The 14,988-nt window shown below is 40.6% G+C and overlaps 1 protein-coding gene across 1 annotated transcript in view; it reads left to right on the forward strand.

Moving 5' to 3' along the window:
- The first annotated feature begins 14,174 nt into the window (after positions 1-14,174).
- Positions 14,175-14,988, forward strand: part of LOC124615581 (cytochrome P450 6k1-like) — a 54,956-nt gene continuing 54,142 nt past the window's right edge. The window contains exon 1 of the mRNA XM_047143566.1: positions 14,175-14,291. The gene's annotated coding sequence lies outside the window, so the exon portion shown is untranslated. The remainder of the gene's footprint in view (positions 14,292-14,988) is intronic.

Below are 14,988 nucleotides of genomic sequence, written 5' to 3' on the forward strand. Positions count from 1 at the left end.
TTGTTCCCAACAGACAAGTAGCATTTTCAGCCACATATGTAGTAGCTCACTGAAACAGGGCACTTTCCCAGATAGACTGAAATACACTATTGTTAAATAATTGCATTAAAAAGGGGATGGGTCTGATGCTAACAACTACTGCCCAATCTCACTTCTAACAGCTTTATCCAAAATTCTTGAAAAAGAAATGTATTCAAGAGTAGCATCACATAATGTATTCAAGAATAGCATCACATAATTGCAAAAATGAACTACTAACAAAATGTCAATTTGGTTTTCAGAAAGGATCTTCAGCAGAATATGATATTTTTTCACTGATCAAATATTAAGTGCACTCAGTAACCAAACATTACCCATTTGGATATTTTCTGATCCCTCAAAGGCTTTTGATTGTGTGAATCATAAAATTCTTCTAGTTAAGCTGAAGTATTGTGGTATGAGTGGGACAGTGCACAAATGGTTTAACTCATATTTAACTGGAAGAATTCAGAAGTTTGAAATTAACAGTACAGATAGTCTGCAAAAATCAGCAGAGTCCTCTAACTGGTGAGGTATCAATAACGGTATCCCACAGTGTTCAGTCTTGTGTCCCTTATTGTTCTTAATATGTATTAATGACTTGCCACTCTGTATTCATGAAGATGCAACGATAGTTCTTTTTGCTGACGGTACAATTGTAGTAATCGTACCCAACAAAAAAGAAACAGCTGAGGAAATTGTAAACGATGTCTTTCAGAAAATTAAGTGGTTCTCTGCGAATGGACTCTCACTAAATTTTCAGAAAACACAGTGTATACAAATCTGTACAGTAAAAGGCATAACATCACTGATAAATTTAGACCATGAATAGAAGTCTGTTGTTAAGGCAGAATATTCAAAATTTCTGGGTGTGTGCATTGATGAGAAATTTAATTAGAAGAAACATATCGATGATCTTCTGAAATGATTAGGTTCAGCCACTTATTCTATTCATATTATTGCAAATTTTGGTGATAAACATATCAGTAAATTAGCCTATTGTACCTATTTCCATTCACTGCCTTCACACGGCATCATATTTTGGGGTAATTCATCATTAAGGGAAAAGGTATTCATTGCACAAAAGCGTGAAATCAAAATAATAGCTGGAGCACACCCAAGATCGCCTTGCTGAAATTTACTTAAGGAACTCGAGATATTCACAGTGCCTTCGCAATACATCTATTCACGTATGAAATTTTTTATTAATAACCCATCCCAATTAAAAAATAACAGCGAAGTGTATAGCTACAACACTAGAAGAAAGGATGATATTCACTACTCTAGGTTAAATCTGACTTTCGCACAGAAATGTGCGAATTATGCTGCCACAAAAATCTTCGGTCATTCGCCAAATAGTATTAAAAGTCTGACAGAGACCCAACCAACATTTGTCACGTTCCACATCATTACGAAATGTCGTATTCATGATCTATGAAACAAGTATTAATGTAATGTGATAGTTATCCAGGAAGAATCGCACGTTTCGTAGTACATAAACAATGAGTTGTGCGATTAGCTCCCGCGATACCGAGCACAGAAATCGCGTGTCACGCTGACTAGGAGGCTGCCCTATCGCTGACGAAATTCATCTGACACGTAGATGCAAGCCCGCCGGCTTTGAACTGCTACTTTTATCTCCGGGGAATTCCTGTCGCGCGGGTGCTGAGTCACCATTGCCTAATGTCGGCTTTTGTTTTACCTCTTAACAGTAGAAAGCACTACGAGTTTCCGACTTCGATTGGTTTTCTACGCCCACGCTCTTGACATGGAGTACACGAAATAGTGCGTTCAGTAGTAAACAAGTTCGTTTCGAATTATTATTATTTTGCTTAGTTGCTAGACACGTTTAAAGAGTCAGGAAAATCTTTTTTAAATAAAGGTAAATTTTGTTGCCATTAATGACTTTTGATAAACTTAATACTTGTAATAGTTACTTTTCCAGTTCTAGACATACAAAAGACGATGTTGCTTTTGGCCAGCAAGCTAATGTGATCGGTATCGCGTTTTCGTAGAAGTTGGAACAGTAGAAACTCGTGTACAGGTTAGGTATTTTATATTAGAAGAAACACATCGATGATCTTCTGAAATGATTAAGTTCAGCCACTTAGTCTATTCATATTATTGCAAATTTTGGTGATAAACATATCAGTAAATTAGCCTATTGTACCTATTTCCATTCACTGCCTTCACATGGCATCATATTTTGGGGTAATTCATCATTAAGGGAAAAGGTATTCATTGCACAAAAGCGTGAAATCAAAATAATAGCTGGAGCGCACCCAAGATCGCCTTGCTGAAATTTAATTAAGGAACTCAAGATATTCAGTGCCTTTGCAATACATCTATTCATGTATGAAATTTTTTATTAATAACCCATCCCAATTAAAAAATAACAGCGAAGTGTATAGCTACAACACTAGAAGAAAGCATGATATTCACTACTCTAGATTAAATCTGACTTTCGCACAGAAATGTGCGAATTATGCTGCCACAAAAATCTTCAGTCATTCGCCAAATAGTATTAAAAGTCTGACAGAGACCCAACCAACATTTGTCACGTTCCACATCATTACGAAATGTCGTATTCATGATCTATGAAACAAGTATTAATGTAATGTGATAGTTATCCGGGAAGAATCGCACGTTTCGTAGTACATAAACAATGAGTTGTGCGATTAGCTCCCGCGATACCGAGCACAGAAATCGCGTGTCACGCTGACTAGGAGGCTGCCCTATCGCTGACGAAATTCATCTGACACGTAGATGCAAGCCCGCCGGCTTTGAACTGCTACTTTTATCTCTGGGGAATTCCTGTCGCGCGGGTGCTGAGTCACCGTTGCCTAATGACGGCTTTTGTTTTACCTCTTAACAGTAGAAAGCACTACGAGTTTCCGACTTCGATTGGTTTTCTACGCCCACGCTCTTGACATGGAGTACACGAAATAGTGCGTTCAGTAGTAAACAAGTTCGTTTCGAATTATTATTATTTTGCTTAGTTGCTAGACACGTTTAAAGAGTCAGGAAAATCTTTTTTAAATAAAGGTAAATTTTGTTGCCATTAATGACTTTTGATAAATGTAATACTTGTAATAGTTACTTTTCCAGTTCTAGACATACGAAAGACGATGTTGCTTTTGGCCAGCAAGCTAATGTGATCGGTATCGCGTTTTCGTAGAAGTTGGAACAGTAGAAACTCGTGTACAGGTTAGGTATTTTATATTAGAAGAAACACATCAATGATCTTCTGAAATGATTAAGTTCAGCCACTTATTCTATTCATATTATTGCAAATTTTGGTGATAAACATATCAGTAAATTAGCCTATTGTACCTATTTCCATTCACTGCCTTCACATGGCATCATATTTTGGGGTAATTCATCATTAAGGGAAAAGGTATTCATTGCACAAAAGCGTGAAATCAAAATAATAGCTGGAGCGCACCCAAGATCGCCTTGCTGAAATTTAATTAAGGAACTCGAGATATTCACAGTGCCTTTGCAATACATCTATTCACGTATGAAATTTTTTATTAATAACCCATCCCAATTAAAAAATAACAGCGAAGTGTATAGCTACAACACTAGAAGAAAGGATGATATTCACTACTCTAGATTAAATCTGACTTTCGCACAGAAATGTGCGAATTATGCTGCCACAAAAATCTTCGGTCAGTCGCCAAATAGTATTAAAAGTCTGACAGAGACACAACCAACATTTGTCACGTTCCACATCATTACGAAATGTCGTATTCATGATCTATGGAACAAGTATTAATGTAATGTGATAGTTATCCGGGAAGAATCGCACGTTTCGTAGTACATAAACAATGAGTTGTGCGATTAGCTCTCGCGATACCGAGCACTGAAATCGCGTGTCACGCTGACTAGGAGGCTGCCCTATCGCTGACGAAATTCATCTGACACGTAGATGCAAGCCCGCCGGCTTTGAACTGCTACTTTTATCTCTGGGGAATTCCTGTCGCGCGGGTGCTGAGTCACCGTTGCCTAATGACGGCTTTTGTTTTACCTCTTAACAGTAGAAAGCACTACGAGTTTCCGACTTCGATTGGTTTTCTACGCCCACGCTCTTGACATGGAGTACACGAAATAGTGCGTTCAGTAGTAAACAAGTTCGTTTCGAATTATTATTATTTTGCTTAGTTGCTAGACACGTTTAAAGAGTCAGGAAAATCTTTTTTAAATAAAGGTAAATTTTGTTGCCATTAATGACTTTTGATAAACGTAATACTTGTAATAGTTACTTTTCCAGTTCTAGACATACGAAAGACGATGTTGCTTTTGGCCAGCAAGCTAATGTGATCGGTATCGCGTTTTCGTAGAAGTTGGAACAGTAGAAACTCGTGTACAGGTTAGGTATTTTGTATTCAAAGCAGTGGACTGCTATATTTTGCGCCTGATCAGGTCTGTCAAACCATAATAATAATAAGTAATAAAACAATTTAATCAAATGAACAATCTGCAGATTGTTATAAGTATCTTACCACAATGTATGTGATTCACAATTAAAGGCAGATTTCCCATTTACTCAAGACGTGTATACAGTTCTAGGGTCAACTGAACATTCCGACACCGTGACGTAATGATATTGAGATATCATACATACACACAGGGTTAGTCAACAAAAAACTGACAATATTTTTTGTGCCTACATTATTTTTTGGCATGTTAGATATAGTGACAAACTGATCTATATCTTTGTTTAGATAGAAAGGTGACACTTTGTTTATTGAAAGGTTAAGTTAGTCTCAGTTCTGTGAACTTCGTAATTATTCTCCGGTAAGAACGGCATAAAAATCTGAAGGGGACAGTTTTTGCAGGTCTCCGAATAGAGTATGTATGGAATCACGCGGATATACGTACGTAACCGATCGCAATATGGCCACGAACTCAGCAGGGATGTTATGTGGCGAATGCGATGCAGATTTTCTTTGAAGCAGCACTGCCTTAGATCCATGTGTGATGGTGGTTCCGAGGCTGCGCGAACAGTTGTCATTTCTCTTTACGCAACTGCAGCGAATGGTATATTTCCACCTAATCCCTTCCGCTGTATCTGGACGAGTCCCAAAATTCTTTCTGTCGCACTTCCCTGGCTTTAGCACTTGACTCTTTGTATGCAATCCGTAGCTGAGTTCCCCCATTTCGCCAGCGGCCTCTCTGGCCAAAACAGCTTCCGTTTCGTTTCTCTTATTGTTGCAGTCTGCCCTACCTCTGCAACAATGTTAAGCCATGCGCAAAAGAATTTCGCTTCTTACGCAATGCGAATGCTTGAGGGTAGAATCCACCGTTTATCAAGCGATAAAATGATTTGTAATTGGACCAACGAACTGTGCAGTTTCGTAAAGTTCCAACGAAATCGCCAATAAAATTCATATTACTGTTTTGGAAGAAAGGCAGCATGTTTAAAGTATGAAGTTTTGTCGACAATAAGATCATTAGAGGCAGAGCACAAGCACTGACTGGGGAAGGATGGGAAGGAAATTGTACGTATATTTCAAAAGGAACCAGCCCAGCATTCGCCTTAACCGATTTAGGGAAATTCAGGGAACTTAACACATGGCAGGATATGAACCGCTGCCCTCCAGAAGGCGAGTCCATTGTCTGACCTCAGCACCATTTCGCAGGATACTTAGGTAGAGAATAGCTACACAGAAAGTTTTGTACGATTTATGAGCTGTTACTCATCTCATTTCAACGGGTACGAAATACGAAGGCGCTCTTTTTAGTGTTTACGTAAACACTTAAAAAATAAGCAGTATATTGCTGCAAATCGTTGTATGGTTTCTCAATAGTTTGGTCTTTCAAATTTTTTTCACTGTTTCTTGTATTCGATCCAGTTCAGGAACTATACCGTCTACTTTAAAATGTTGACGCTACAGAAACACGGTTTTGAATGGATCAAGAACTCTTTGAGAGGATGAAAGTTACATACGTTTTTGTCTAAAGCAAGGGAAAAATAATAAGTCGTTAGTCAGGTGAATACTGACGATTAGTCATAAATTCGATATCTTTATCCGTCAATTTATCGATTGCTAGACGTGTCATGTGACAGGCTCCCAATGTGATCAAGAAGAATGATGCAACTTTTCCGATTGTTTCTCCTAATTTCATCCATGGCAGAAAAGATCTGGTATATCATTCACCATATTCAGTTCTTCGATTCTTCAAGTTTACGGTCATGACATGTCCCGTGTAATCATAGAAGCAAGTGACCTTGAAAATGCTTCACAAACGAAACACATTTCCCGTCATACACCTCATACAGACAAAGAAGGTGTTAAGGCTATGAAGCCACAAGTTACGTGCCCGACTTGCAGTGCATCTAATTTTCCATTAGTGCGTGTAGAACTGAAGAATCTGAGTGTAACAGTGATAACAACGAGTTTTTAATTACAGTAGCCGGCAGGATTGGCCGAGAGGTTCTAGGCGCTACAGTCTGGAACCGCACGACCACTACGGTCTCAGGTTCGAATCCTGCCTCGGGCAGGGATGTGTGTGATGTCTTTAGGTTAGTTTGGTTTAAGTAGTTCTACGTTCTAGGGGACTGATGACCACAGCAGTTAATTCCCATAGTGCTCAGAGCCATTTGAACCATTTGATTACAGTAGATCAAGAACACTGAAAGAAGGGCATTTAACTACTGAATCTGAAGAATTTGAGTGAAGGACTTTTGACGTAGTCGTGGGACTATAGATGAAAAGTGGATTTATCATTGTGTGTCGGAGACCAATTTACAGTCGAAAAAATGGACTAGAGATGTAGGAACGTCCTGAAATAGACTGTGTGGCGTTTAGTTGTAAGGGAAGAGCGATGACGGCTCTTTTCGCTCCCAAGGTGTTACATCATCACGGACAATAAGGGTACACCTGCAGCGCAGCAAAATCGAGAGAGTTAAAAAAAATAGTAATTCACAGATAATAAGATCCCAGTCAGGTAAAGAACATTAATCAGTCAATTCAATGATGATCTTGGATAGATTCAGTTGTCCCCCTCCCCCCCCCCCCCATTTCCCGAATCGTCGTAACTCCTAGGAGGAATGGGTGAATAGGTGAGTAATAGCACCACATAGCGTGCACTCACCTGAAGAAACGTCGCGGATCTTTCTGTTGTTGCGCTATTCATAAAAAACGAACAGCTCATTGTATGGACGGACGTTGTAAGACATACAGTACCGCTAAACTAAAACGAACATAATTACCATGTCTTCGTTTCGAATTCAAAATAGAAAAATTTTAGTGAGACTTCGTACTAAATTTTTCGTCTCTATTGACTATTTTGACGAGCGGGACATTAAACAGTATTCTTTGCGTTTCATCACTCCAAATGAAATTTTTCGTTTCTTGGTTCTCAGAGAGGGAACTGAAATTCTCTTCCACATCTACACGCCTTGCTTTCATTGTCTCTGATATCTGCGATCTGCGAATATTTCAAAGATTTGTTATGAGCCTTTCCATATCTGTCTTGGAGTAAATATTAGCTCCGTACACGCCAACTTTGTTTGTGACACCCGCCATCTGTACCTACATCTACATACATACTCCGCAAGCCACTCCAGACACACTCCGCAAGTCACTGTACGATGCGTGGTGAAGGGTACTCTGTACCACATCTAGTCCTTTACTTTCGTGTTCTATTCGCAGATAGAGCGAGGGAAAAACTATTGTCCTTGCGTCTTCGTGTGAGCCCTAATTTCTCGTATCTTACCTTCGTACATTACGACGCTACGTTTGTATGATTGACCTGCGTGAACGATTTCTTAAACGTGGAATTTAAAACTTCGACCTTCCTCTTGCTATCTTCTACTGCCAAACCCGACTGGTCTACGAGTAACTGAAGTGGAAGGCAAATCTTTAGCCAAGGTATGTCGGTGATAGCTGTAGTATGCTTCACACGTAGACCTTTTCACAGACGCACAAATCTCTACTACTCTTTGCCTCTCGTTATTTGCGCGTTATCTTTTGATTCGAGAGTGTAACAGCCTTTGCTTCCTCAGCATTTTTCGAATTTCGTTATTGAACCGCAGTGGGTCTTTTCCGTCACTCCATTTACTAGGCACATACTTGTCCAGAGTACGATTTACAGTCTGTTTTTTTTTTTTTTTTTTGCCCTTAATTCCTCTGTGACCATCATTCTGGAACTAAATGTTTGCAGTTCATTGTGGAAGTGAGATGCTAAAAACAGCTTCTCTTCTCTTTCTAGCAGAAACACTCTCCTAGTCCTCTTGACTGATTTATTAATTTTCGTAACCATAGTCGCTATGTTGACATCATGATTACTAGTCTCCGTCTTTATGCTGATGCCAACGATAAGATCCGGCCTGTCTGTAGTTACAAGGTCCAAGATACTTCCGTTACATGTTAGCTGCGGAACTAGCTGCTCAAGATATTTTACAGGTTTACTATCCTCGTACAATGAAACTCGATATCGCAACAACTGTCATAAAATATTTCTAACGGGAAAAGACGCTTATTTCGTTAAAGACGAAATAAACAGCTAGCATTTCTCTTTACTCACCTTTTAGGCGGAGAATAATTACAAAAGGCAGTATTATACACCGCAGCTGTACGAGGACGCATGACACTCATCACCGTGTGCCACAGAGGCACATAGGCCTAGTCATCAAACATATGTATGCCTCGGCGAAATTTTACCGCTGTATCATTATTTGGAAGCTGTCGTGCATTTTTTTCTCTTCCTTTATGAAGGAAATAATGTCAAATCACGCCAGCCCAAAATCTTATTATTTCGTTTTTAAAATAGAGTTATTTCCCTTGCATGAAGTCATCTTCGATATTCTGGGATATACGTATTCCGGGCTGGGTGATGTTTATTGTAAGCAGTACACCGAAACTGCTGGGAAAGTAGCTTCTGACAATGGAGAAATCTCATCTACACTACTGGAAATTAAAACGGAAGCACCACGAAGGCAGCATACGACAAACGTCTAAATACTATGCTGAGATACTTTAGTTGTCACTGGAATTTCATTTGGGAGCCATCCATCTACATCCTCTATAGTAGGAAAGTTCTCGAAGCGGGTTTTTCATTAAGAAATGGCACTTGAATCTTAGGTGTTTGAGAGAAAACCGTGTTATGCTTCGGGTAAGAAGCAGAAACTTCTAGCACCAGCTGTCACTTGGACAGCGCCAAGATGGTTTCCTGCAGAATGTAGCCTTTCACCTCTAACGTTCAAACTATGCATCCAAGAAACAAAAACAGAAATGAAAGCAAGGTTGAGCAGTGGGATTAAAATTCAGGGTGAAAGAACATCAACGAGAACATTCGCTGATATCATCGCTGTCCTCAGTGAAATTCAGGAAACGTTGCAGGACCAGCTGAACGGAATGAGGCTGTAATGACCACATGCAATGAAGTGGGAGCAAGCAGAATCAAGACGAAAGTAATTAAGACGAGCAGAAATGAGATTAGCGGCAACATCAAAACTCGGGACTACGAACCAGATGAAGAGAAAAAATTCTTCTAATTTCGAAGTGAGAAAACAAATGATAGGCGAAGCAAGGACATAAAATGCGGACCAGCACAGGCATGGAGAGCATTAGTCGTCAATTAGGGTCAAATATTGCCTTAGTTCAAGGAAGAATTTGTTAAGAATGTACGCTTCGAGCACAGCAGTGTATGGAAACGAATCATGTACCGTGAGAAAAGAGGAGAAGAAGAGAACAGAAGCATTTGAGATGTGGTACTTTTGAAGATGTTGAAAATTAACAAGAGCTGTAGAGTAAGCAATGATGAGGTTCTCATTTTACTAAGATTTGTAGCTCCTCTTGCTGTTCCTCCGTGTTTGCGATTTAAAAATTTGGTTCTTTGAAAATCCCCCTCACGCAAACACAATTAGTTTTTATTTTTTTATTTTTTAATATTTACGCAGACATGTTTCGACACTTATGAGTCATCTTCTTTGTGTCAAATTTTTATTTCTGTAAAATACAATAACAATTTTATAATAATTTAACTGTTGTAGGCCTAAGAGCTACAATATATGCAATTTGCTTTGTTTTGTTTAGACGCTCACCTTAAAAGTACATCGCTAAATGAACTGCATTATTATACACCGTTTTTTGTGTTCTTTTTCGTCGTGTTTTGACAGCGTGTCATCTGCAAGCTAGCCATGAAGAAAATTATTGCGTATTTGTGAAGAACTGTTCGTGGGTAGACGTTATGTGCATTTCTGTACTTACATGTTCCGTCCTGTTTCGTGTCTCTGGTTGGTGTCTCGGTCAGCTGTTGTCCAGTGCACTGTTTTCACGCAGTTTTTCACAAAATTTTCGCTCACTAGTTCACCTCCCATGCACTTTCATAAAATGTGGCGAAACGTGATCTGAGCAGCCACTTCTGACTCCATACTCAGTGAGAGGTATTATGTTATTGTCGCTGTTCACTTGTTCATCATTGGACTTGAGTTTGTTGTGACGCTAATTTTGAATGTTTCGTCAGAACTGGTGTGGTATGGCTGCTGGGAGAGGCCAGAATGTATACACTGAATGTATACACAGAATGTATAGACACTACATACATAGATTTGCTGCAAAATTCTAGAGTATATTCTGACTTCGAATAGAATACATTTCCTGGAGATCGAAAAGCTTGTGTCCCGTCTCTCTCGATACTAGGATAGAGAAGAGGAACACATAAAGTTCTGTAAGATTTATGGGCTGTTGCGCGTCTCGTTTCAACGAGTACGAGATACGAAGGAGCCTTTCAAATTTTTTACACTTTTTCTTGTATTTTATCCAGTTCAGGAACCATGCTGTCTGCTTTAATGTTGGCGCTACAGAAACATGGGTTTCAAAGGATCAAGAACTCTTTAAGGGGATGAAAGTCACACACATTTCAGTCTAACACAGTGGAAAAATAATAAGTCATTAGTCAGGTGAACACTGACAACGAGTCAGAACTTTAATAGCTTTATCCGTCAAATTATCGAATTCTTGAATTGCCACGTGACAGGCTGCCAATGTGATCAAGAAGAACGATGTGACGTTTTCGGTTGTTTTCCCAAGTTTCATTCATGGAAAAAAGAAGTGGCATACCATTCACCATGTTCAGTTCTTCAATTCTCCAAGGCAATGGTCGTCACACGTCCCGTGTAAGCGTAGAAACAAGTGACCTTGAGAATGCTTCACAATCGAAACAATTTCGCGTCATACACCTCATCGAGACGAAGTAGGTATAAAGGTTATGAAGCCACAAGTGAAGTGCCCGGTTTCCAGCGCATTTGATGTACCATGAGTGTATATCATGAAATGAATAGTGATTGTGAAAAATCTGAGCGTAATAGCGATAACAACGATCGTTTGCACACAGTAGATGACGAACACGGAAAGACGAGGATTTAACAAGTGAATCTTAAGAGTTTAGGGAAAGGACTTTTGACGTCGTCGTGAGACTGTAGATGAAATGAGGGTGCATCATTGTATGCCGGAGGCCAATATACAGTCGAAAAAATGGACTAGAGATGCAGGAAAGTCCTGAAATAGACTGTATAGCGTTTAGTTGTAAGGGAAGAGCGATGAAGGCTCTTTTCGGTATCAAGGAGTTACATCATCAAGGACAATAAGGGTTCACCTACAGCGCAGCTGAATCGAGAGAGTTAAGAAAAAATACTAATTCACACATAATAAGATCCCAGTAAGTTAAACGACATTAATCAGTGAATACAATGATGTTGTTGGATGATTCAGTAGCCCTCCCCCCCCCCCTTTCCATCCACCTCCAGGAGGAGGTAACAGGACCACATAGTATGCATTCACCTGAAGAAACTTCAAAAATGGCTCTGAACCCTATGGGACTTAACATCTGAGGTCATCAGTCCCCTAGAACTTAGAACTACTTAAACCTAACTAACCTAAGGACATCACACACATCCATGCCCGAGGCAGGATTCGAGTCTGCGACCGTAGCGGTCGCGCGGTTCCAGACTGAGGCGCCTAGAACCGCTCGGCCAATCCGCCAGGCAAGAAACATCGTGGATCACCTTGTTATTACGCTATTCATCAAGAACGAACGGCTCCTTATATGGAAGAAAGTTATAAGACATACAGTACCACTAAACAAACATCAACATAATTACTATGTCTTCGTTTCGCATTCAAAATAGATCAACTTCAGTGAGGTTCGTATTAAATTTTTCGTTTCTGTTGACTTTGTCGACGACGGGACATTAAACGGTATTCTTTGCGCTCCAAATGAAATTTTACGCTTCTCGGGTCTTACAAAGGGAACTGAAATTCTATTTCACCATACCTACGTGCTCTGCGTTCATCGTCTGTGACATCTGCGATCTGTGAATTTTTAGCATTTGTTTCTATGTCTGTGTTGTAGTACAGATTGGCTCCGTACACCCTAACTTTGTTTTGGCATCCACCATCTTTATTTGCATCTACATACGTATTCCGCGAGCCACCGTACGGTGCGTGGCGGTGGGTACTCTGTACCACTAGGCCTTTGCTTTCATGTTCCACTCGCAGATACAGCGAGGGAAAAACGAATATCTATATGCCTCCATATGAGTCCTAATTTCTTCGTGGTCCCTACGCGAAATGTATGTTGGCGGCAGTAGGATCGTTCTGCAGTCAGCTTCAAACGCCGTTTCTCTAAAGTTTCTAAGTAGTGTTCTTCAATACAAATGTCTTCTTCCCTCCATGGATTTCCACTTGAGCTGCCGAACCATGTCCGTAAAACTTGCACGCTGATCGAACCTAATGGCAATAATTCTAGCAGCTTGCCTGTGAACTGCTTCGATGTCTTCTTTCAGTCCGACTTGCTGCGGATCCCAAACACTCGAGTAGTACTCAAGAATAGGTCGTACTAGCGGTCGCACTAGCGGTCTCCTTTACGGGTGAAGCACACTTTCCTAAAATTTTCCCAATAAACCGTAATCGACCATTCGCTTCTCTATCACAGTCCTCACATGCTGGTTCCGTTTCATATCGCTTTGCAACGTTAAGCCCAGATATTTAGACGAAGTGACTGTGTCGAGCAGGGCACTGCTAATGCTGTATCAGAACATTACGGGTTTGTTTTTCCTATTCATCCGCATTAACTGACGTTTTTCTACGTTAAGAGCCAGCTCCCATTAATCGCACTAACCAAACATTTTGACTAGACCGTCTTGGATCACTCAACAGTCGCTTATATTCGATACCTTGCTGTACACCACAGCGTCATCAGCGAACAACCGCAGGTTGCTGCTCACCCTGTCCGCCAGATCATTTATGTATATAGAGAATAGTAACGATCCTATCACACCACTGATGTTTCCCCTGTCTCAGATGAACACCCGCCGTCGACAACAACATACTGAGTTCTATTACTCGGTACTAACGAATCATGGACCGTGGGAAAAGGAGAAAAACAATTTGGAAATTAATAAGAGTGGTAAGTTAAGAAATAATGAGGTTGTCCGCAGTATTTGTGAGGAGAAGAACATGTGGAGAACATTGACAAGAAGAAGCGACAGGATTACAGGAAGTGTGTTTAGATATCGGGAAATAATTTCCATTATACTTGAGGGAGTTGTAGGGGAAGGAAAAATGTAAAAAAAAGACAGTGATTCAATAAATCCAGGAAATAATTCAGAACATTGTGTGCAAATGTACTCTGAGATCAAGAGGTTGGCGCAGGAGACGAATTTGTGGCGAACCGCTTCAAATCAAAAAAGTCAACAAAACGAGGCATGTTTGTGTGCCTTATATTTCGTCTCGTTATGCTGGAGACATCATTAGAGACTCCGACACCAGTTTTAAACTTAAAAGAAGCTCAACACGCTGAACTGTTAGTACGTATCCGCGCAACCGTGACGGCACCACAACGCTGCCTGCCATCGCATAGTCGGGTTTGCTACTGAGCTTATAGTGGGGAAGAGTTGGCGCTGTTCGCCATATTTACTACAAAAGCCAACAAATTGTCCTATGTGCAAATAGAAGAAAATCAGCCTAATACCGATATTTCAGATACTTGCGGAGTGTAGTAAGGCAATGTGTGTCCCGTAGTGATTTGCTGTGTGGGTGACTGGCCCACGGACTCTGTCTGGCCTTGAAGTGATGCGGCGCTTTTATCGCAGAGAGCGTCTGACACGTCACGACGAACGACGCGCCCTCGCAGATTTAAATGCGGCTGCCGTGAGAAGGCAACACAGTCCCCTCTCGACAGCTGCGGCGCGGTTCATATCCCGGACCCTGCAGCCGTCATCGCCGGCCCTACAGCTGCCAGGCGCTGCTTGCTCGTTACAGGTCGGTGTGCGTCAGCACTCTTTGTAGGTCAACTGAAGAATGGCTTTGACCAATGACTTCATAATTTACTCATAGAGATTATAATCCCAAACAGCCGGCCGGAGTGGCCGAGCGGTTCTAGGCCCTCCAGTCTGGAACCGCGCGATCGCTACGGTCGCAGGTTCGAATCCTGCCTCGGGCATGGATGTGTGTGATGTCCTTAGGTTAGTTAGGTTTAAGTAGTTCTAAGTTCTAGGGGACTGATGACCTCAGATGTTAAGTCCCATAGTGCTCAGAGCTATTTGAACCATTTTAATCGCAAACTAAACTGACACTCGGCGCGCTGTCTGATGGGAGCAACTGTAAATGGGAAATACCTTTACGGTCGCACCCACCAGCCATCACACCCACTGTCAACTTAGTTTGCGCGTATAGTATTAATGTCTTTATTTTCGAGCCGTAGGTAATAAATGGATTTTCTTCTGTGGCAAGGCGTCATCATTGTAAACTGAGATAAATGAATGTGTTCTTAAAAGACAGGGCTAGACACTGTGTACGATTTTTGTCGCTTGCATTAATTAAAATCATTTGTTCGTTCCAATTTATTCGATACTTATTTTCGTTCTTAGTCAGTTTGAGATATTTTGGAAGAATCTTTTTTCATTCTGAACAATTTTTACTTTTTGATATTCGTTTGTAGGTATAGATTTATCTGTCC

Source organism: Schistocerca americana, chromosome 5, assembly GCF_021461395.2.
Source record: "Schistocerca americana isolate TAMUIC-IGC-003095 chromosome 5, iqSchAmer2.1, whole genome shotgun sequence".
Taxonomy (NCBI): Eukaryota; Metazoa; Arthropoda; class Insecta; order Orthoptera; family Acrididae; genus Schistocerca; species Schistocerca americana.